Below are 7,797 nucleotides of genomic sequence, written 5' to 3'. Positions count from 1 at the left end.
GAAGCTCTTTACTTGCCGCAATATTGGCCATATTGTCTGTAAATTTTTGCTGTCCCATCCGGTTGTTGAATGGCCAGCAATGAACTACTGTTGCTCACATATTGGTATGCCTATCTCCAAAAATGCCATTACTCCGTAGTCCATGTTCTTCGGCTTCTCTAACATCAAATCTTTTTGTGTGTAAAAAAGAATTAGCTTCCTCTTCTGCTCTTTGAATATTCTTTTGATCCTGCCCGGCAACGTAGGCACCTGCATGATTGACTACTTGACTTTCGCTGCAATGTTGCTACATCTCCTTGGAGCTACACATTAACCAACTCCCGCGAGCACCATATTTTGCGTTGAATTGATCATGAGAAATGTTTTTGTTTGTCTCGAGATCATTCCAAAATGCTTGCCTCATTAAATTTACAGATAGGCTATCAATAGAGTTGGACGAGGGGTGCGACTAAAGCCAACAGCTCATCAAATCATGACTTGCACTAGTGGCAATATTCCCCAATGCCTATCCCTCGACATTGAGCCATGTGCTACTAATCCTCTCACACTCTCTATGCTAAAAGGGCAAGCAACTAGCACTGAAGCCATTGGCTTAAGTACTTGAGGATAACCATCATAAGCTTTGGTGTGATTAATCCTGCTAAGCTTTTCTGCCCTCATGTCCACTTCAACTTTTACTCTTTCCATTTCTTTGGCCTCTACCGCTTGCATCACCAACAGCCTGATGCATCGACAGAAAAATGTGTTGAACGGGCCTATGATGGCAGTAAGTTTTGGTGATTCAACTCCAGATTAGGCCAACTGATCATCGATTGAAATCTAATATCTTCTATTTGAACAGCACCATAACATACCTCTGCCATGGGTTGATCGTACAAAATATCTGATCTTTGAGAGTGCTCATCACGTCGGCAAACATCTGAAGTACCCTCCAGCTTAAAGATCTGCAAAATATAACCAGGTTTTGAAAGGTCTCCGATACTCCTTTCTGGTTTTTCCCGGCTTGCTGCTGCACACACAAACAACACGGAAAAGAATTGGTGTGAATCTTGAGAATTAGGCATGTGGACCTATTGCATATCATTTCCATGAAAATTGAAAAATAGCCAAGTCCACAGGGTTGGTGAATCTGCATGAGCTATACTCGAAGCGGTATAATGCTAGCCATAACTAGTTGTGCTTGCAAAAACGAGTTGAGTAAGGTAGTTGAAGCTAGACATACTGTTCAGCTGGCCACTGGGTCTTGTTGCACTCAAAGCTCCTAAGATCACTACACGGGGATGGTGCAGGTAGGCTTATAATTAGGTATTGAGGATTCATTGCAAAAGAAGTCCAATTCCAGTATGTCGATGGGGCAAACAATGACATTGTCAACCTTGTACTGTTGGAATGAATTGGGAGGAGTTTGGCCTACAGACTCTATGTTACTGAAGAATGCTCTCATGTCGAGACGAGGTAGTATTTTCTTCATGGCTCTTTGCTTTCATGTGAATAGGTATAAGGTGCTAGGACAACTAGCTGGGCATTGCCACTTCCAACATCATAGATTGGCATTTCCACTTCCAGCACCATATAGTAGAGGATGAGAAGGGAGTAGGGTCCGTGTTTGATGGTTCCATTAAAGCTCATGCACGAGCAAATCCATCATTGCCTACTAGCATCATACCCTTCTCTCTCTCTCTCTCTCTCTCTCTCTCTCTCTCTCTCTCTCTCTCTCTCTCTCTCTCTCTCTCTCTCTCTCTCTCTCTCTCTCTCTCTCTCTCTCTCTCTCTCTCTCTCTCTCTCTCTCTCTCTCTCTCTCTCTCTCTCTCTCTCTCTCTCTCTCTCTCTCTCTCTCTCTCTCTCTCTCTCTCTCTCTCTCTCTCTGTGTGTGTGTGTGTAGACAGAGATAAAGCTCCTAAAAGCAAGACAAAGCTCTGAGCTACTTCTGGGGAACCTGCGAACTGCTACTTGTGGAGAAGATTGAACTTCTTCTGAGAGCAATTGAGCAACACAAAGTGCTTCTTATATATTATTCACTTTGGTAGATTTTCACACGGAGTTTTTTTTATTTATAGCTTTTCATGGTAGAGATGTCTTTTTTAAAGTTTAAATTTAATGCCATGTGGTGGCTTCTGCGTTCAAAGCCTTTGGCTCACCAAGTAAAGAAGCCACTCAAGAAGAATCTCAAAAAGGCAATCTCTTCAGAGATGAAGGCCCTTATAAAGACTAATGCAACAAGAACTAGAATGTGTAATCTCTTCAAAGATGGAAGGCCCTTATAAAGAATAAGGCAACAAGTGAATGTGTGTAGCACAATATGCAAAATAATAATAAGATTTGATCTATCGTGAGAGAGAGAGAGAGAGAGAGAGAGAGAGACCCTCATTGAAGCGGTGTTGTTGTCCGAGACCAGAGCATTTGTTTTCCGAGACCAGAGGATGAGCAGTCTTGTCCTCTCCTCGCGTCAACACTGAACACTCTTTCTCTCTGGAGGAATAAAGCGTGTTGTCTAAAGGTGCAGACTGAACGACGTAACGCTACTAGCGGTGCCCCTGCCCCTCAATTGTGAAAGTCTCTTAGTTAGCCCCGGACCAAACACACGTAAGGCATCTAGGACATCTACCCACACACAATGGCCTTGGACGTCTATTAGTTAGTTCCCCCCCCCACACACACACACACACACACACACAAGGGCCTTGGGTATAACCCCTTAGCACGTCTATTAGATAGCTTTACACAAACCCACATTAGGGATCTTGTGGCAGATTCCTCCCTCCATAGAATAAATTAGTCGTGGTAGACTCATAACCCTAGAAAACTCTCGTATAAAGGTTTATTCCTCTCCCAAAGCCACCGACACTCAAGCCTTTATACAATGGTCGTGATTAGCACCGTGAATTCTTATGTGGCTTCAAAATCGTCTCTAGATGATACCTCTAATTTTCAGTTTTTGTTTTTTGAGAAATTGAAACTTTAGATTAGTGAAAAAGGTTGTAAGAGACTTTGAGGAAAGTCCATAGCCCCGACTCTTACACTAGAGCACCCAGAGGGTGGAGATGAGGTAGAGCAATCTGCCTATGCCTTATAGAACTAGGGGTGCTAATGTGCTCATGAGCGTATAGGTTGGGAGTTGAAAAACCAAAGAGAAACTGGAACTATGAAATTTTTCCCATAAGAGAGGAGGGGCCTCTTTGGGGGAAGGAAGGGGGCATAATGGATGTTTTTCAGCACGTAATCCCCAGAGGTTGTTCCCCCCAGAGGGTAAAATGCTATTAACATGAGATTCCTTTTGGTTTGCATGTCATATCTCAACATATTCTTAATAAGGGAGGAGTCTACCTTCTTCTTGAGCATAGTTTCTAGTACCTTGACTTTGCACTTGAGCTATATGCTTCTCCATTAAGTTTGCCAACGTAGGTGGTTGACTTGGATTGGTTATGGGAAGACCTTCTCATTGATGCTTTCCTCCTCAAACCATTTAATTAAGACCTCCAGACTATATGCAAATGAACACAAGAGGTCTTTTGAAGAACCTTGAAAACTGGCAGCATTTATGTGCTTCTGATGAGACATGCCCAATAGTCATCAGAGAAGATACTCCTAGCTATCCATTTCTTCTTATGAGACATGCCGAATAGTCATCAAAGAAGGTACTCCTAACTATCCATTTGGCACCTAATTTGGAGGATAGAGCTTTGAGGTTCAAAAGACCCAACCCTCCTTGACCCTTTAGCAGCATACAAGTTTGTAGGTCCATCTTAAGGATCCTTCTGGTTTTGAGATTACCTCCCCAAAGGAAGTGCCTTGCAAGGGAACACTAGGTCCATATATGGTGTTATACATGTGCCCGCAGATTCCCCTACATGGAAGCACATTGAAGAGAACTGGGTAGACTTTCAGGAGGACGCTCGTCATATTACACTCGGACTAGCAACAAGTGGAGTGAATCCATTTGGCCTCTTCATATTACACTCGGAGTAGCAACAAGTAGAGTGAATCCATTTGGTCTAAGAAGTTCATCATGGAGTACATGGCCCGTGTGTGTAGTTAACTATAATATTCAACCATGGCTAGTAATAAAGAAAGGACATCTCTTATTGTCTTTGACAGTTCCACAAAAGTATAAGGTGAAGAACATGGATGTATATTTAGCCCCTTTAGTTGAGGATCTACGTGTTCTATGGGAGGGCATTGCAATTCATGATATTTCCAAGAGGTATGGTGAACGAGCACTAACTCTTAGAGGAATACTTATGTGGACTATGCATGATTGGCCTGGCTATGGAGAGTGTTCTGGAAATATTGAAACTTATTATCTTATATCAAAACTTATATGACCTTGAAACTTATTATCTTATATCAAAACTTATATGACCTCTTATCTTATATCTAATTTGTTATTTTTTAAAGGGCTTTCAATGTCAGGGCATCATGGATGTACGTTATGTGGGCCACAACTTGAGGCTTGATACTCAAAAGCTATGAAGAAGATAGTATACAAGGGCCACAAAAAGTATCTCCCTGATAACCATCCTTTGTGTGAGGGATTTTTAGTATGGAAGAGTAGAGATTGGAGAACCTCATGGGAGTTGGATCCAACATGCACACCACCGGGAATGAAGCGCCTATCTATTTTTCATCAATTACCATACTGGAATAATCTTTTAGTGAACCATCTACTTGATCCAATGCACATCTTCAAGAATATAGTTGAGATGCTTTGGAAAACCATCATAGGAGCAAAGGATAACATGGCGCAACAAGATGATTTACAAGAGGTTGGACGCATGCAACACTTATGGGCCCAAAGTAGAGCATATGGGAAGGTGACAATACCAAAAGAACCTTGGGTCATGACGAAAGAAGATCAACGACGTGTGAAGAAGTGCATTAGTGGTTTCATACCCCTACAAGATACATGCATTGCTTGAAGGGGGCACTTACAAAGTAAGATGAGTTGAGTGGCTTAAAGAGTCATGAATGGCATAAATTCTTACAATTTGTGTTTCCTATAGCCATCAAGGATTGTCTCAACGATGACATTAGAGCAACTATTTATAAAATTGGTGCAGTGGTGCACTGGATATCAAGGAAGGAGAGTAATAAAGACACATTAAAGAAGCAACACAATTAAACTCCATTGAGGTTGTCACAATGGCTGAGAAATACTTTCTAGCAAGTATTTTAACCATTCAATTGCACTTGATGGTTCATGTGGTTAATGAAGTAGCCATTACTAGGATTGTCAATAGTCAATGGATGTTTTCTTGGAGAGATTTATGAAGAAACTCAAAGGTTTTGTTTGGCAAAGGGCTCGTCCTAAAGGTAGTATAGAAACGAGATGGATTATTCAAGAATCACTTGTATATATAACTGACTTTCGTAGTACATTTGATCCTAATATGCCAAGATTATGGACACAAGAAGAAGATGATCGAGTAATTGGGGAAGAGCCTCAAGGAAAAGGCCTTGTGAGATCCACGGATGTAGCACTCCGTGAGAAGATAAACAAATTCTGCATCTTGAACTGCAATGGAGAAATGTATTGAGAGGTATAAATTGGCAAAGAATGAAAGGGATCAAGCTCGTTTGAGTTTTAGACCGAGTTGAACAACTCGCACAGTACCGTACCCACAAGAATTTGCACTTCTTCTAGAATTTCCTTCTAATAAATGGCTTGAACAAACCATACTGCAAGCTAAATGCAATGGTGAAGCAATAGGTGATGAGGAGGAGAACAAGAATGAATTTGCAACTCGCAGATGGAACTCTTGAAAATCCTATGGAATAATAGAGAACGTTACTGTGGAACATTGTGGTATCAAGTATGAGCACACGGTTGCCATAGTGAACTTTGGCAAGAACACAAACTACGAGGTGATTTTGGGAAGACCTTTTATGAGACAATTCAAGATGATTCAGGATTGGGGTTACAACTATTTGTACCTCTATCAAGACAGTCCGCTCACGAGGGTCAATCTCAAGAACCACAAAGTTATAGGGAAGTCTTAAATCATCAGTTGAAGAGTTTGACTCGGGCTCTTCAGAGGATTCAAAGGATTCCATGCGGAAGATAGAGTAGACTTATGGATATGCGATGCTTCTAAAAAGAGCTTTAACCTTGACAAACCTAAGTGTACGAGGTGTAATGATGACATATACACCATTACATTTTCTTGAGCACCAATAATATCCTCAAGAATGGATCCATACCTTATCCGCCTTGGGGATGTCTGCGCTTTACCAAATCCAACTCAATTTTGTGACATTGATGGCTATGATATTGTCTCTATATGCATGATGAGAGTCTATATGGATTCTGAAAATACGGGGTCTGAAAATGATAGCTCTATTAAAGAGTACTATGAAAAGGACCATAATTCTGAGTTAAGTAGGACTCCTAAGATGCAAGAGAGACGGCACATTTCTTTGCAGAATAATGATGAAGAGAGGCAAATTGGGAATGTCTTGTTGACAATAGTGTCATGGCCAACAAAACCCACTGAGGTCTCATCAATCAACCTAGACACAATACCAAAACACTTGATAAAATTGGTCTACAAAATTTTTCCGTAATTTTATGAGTGTGAGATTGAGAAGGGAAACTTTTATCAGATAGTTAAAAAAGGACTTCAAGATGTCGATCTGCCAAGCGTAGTGCTAACTTTATCCCAACTTAGTCATCAAAATGGAAAGCTAACTCTTTTGGATGACTACAGAAATGAGTATGAAATGGTACAACTTCCTAAGAGTAATGAGCACTCTGGGAAGGGGGGAGCTCCTTCTTCTATGTCTCCTCCTCGAGCATCATTAAGAATTCCACCAGGTTTTGACCACACAAGGACTCAGGCCACCAAAGGCACCCACGCACTAATGTTGCCTATCATTAAGGAAGTAGAAAAAAGAACGAATCAAACTACTAAACACTCACACATCAAGATCACTCTTGTGTATGAAAAGACGATTGTGTTTGTGTCTGCAAACATTGATCCTAAAAGGAATCGGAGCATAATAAAGTTAGAATACAACTATATCCCATGTATTGTACGTTTCATGTTGCTAACCCTGATCAGATAGCTGAAGATGCCACTTTGGGATGGTATTGGATGTGTCGAACAGATGACCAAGAGGACAAAAATGACAACGTCTACATGGTGAAGGTAAATTCTATAACCCTTACAGGAAAAAGTTCCACGAAACAGTCTAAGTCAGTTCAAGAATTTCGATCTCCTTGATGCTTCTTTTACAGGCATGGCAGCAACCACAGTACAACCACCAACAAAGAAGGTCACTTTCAAAGTGCCTGTGATGCCAATGACAATCACTCACGAAGACCATTTTAAGCATGCTGGCATTGAAGTGGGAAAGATTTCTTAGTCAACACAAGAACAAGGAAGGGGGGAGTCTAAATCTTCCATGCACACTCCAACCTACCAAGAAAAAGGCAAAGTCAAAGTGGGATCAAGCAGTGTACCTCAAGTTCTACATAAGCTCATTAAGGATTCATCTGTAACTAGATCTTCATCGGCAATCAAAGATTCACCCACCACAAAGGAGTCTCATAACAAGCAAAAAAGTAAGGTCTATCAGCCAAAGTATCCATTAATAAGATCCCAGCAAAGACAACAATCATGATAAGTCTTAGTGCCAAAACACATGCTGAAAGCACAAAGACTATGCAAGGATGATGAGCACAAGTGGGTAGAACATCAAGCAACAGAGAGCACTCATTTAAGAGGATGGATTTCTACTCAAAGATAATTGGAAGCACAAGGTTACAACCATGGAAATAGGGAATTATGGTTTCCAAAG

The 7,797-nt window shown here is 41.1% G+C and overlaps 1 pseudogene; it reads left to right on the top strand.

Annotated features, from left to right (window-relative positions):
• The first annotated feature begins 6,297 nt into the window (after window positions 1–6,297).
• LOC147464529 (uncharacterized) lies at window positions 6,298–7,328 on the top strand (annotated as a pseudogene).
• Window positions 7,329–7,797: the final 469 nt, after the last annotated feature.

Source organism: Adiantum capillus-veneris, chromosome 1, assembly GCF_014529385.1.
Source record: "Adiantum capillus-veneris isolate H3 chromosome 1, ASM1452938v2, whole genome shotgun sequence".
NCBI classification, from domain to species: domain Eukaryota; kingdom Viridiplantae; phylum Streptophyta; class Polypodiopsida; order Polypodiales; family Pteridaceae; genus Adiantum; species Adiantum capillus-veneris.
The sequence above is the reverse complement of the archived record's forward strand: the minus strand, read 5'-3'. Positions and strand labels throughout refer to the sequence as shown.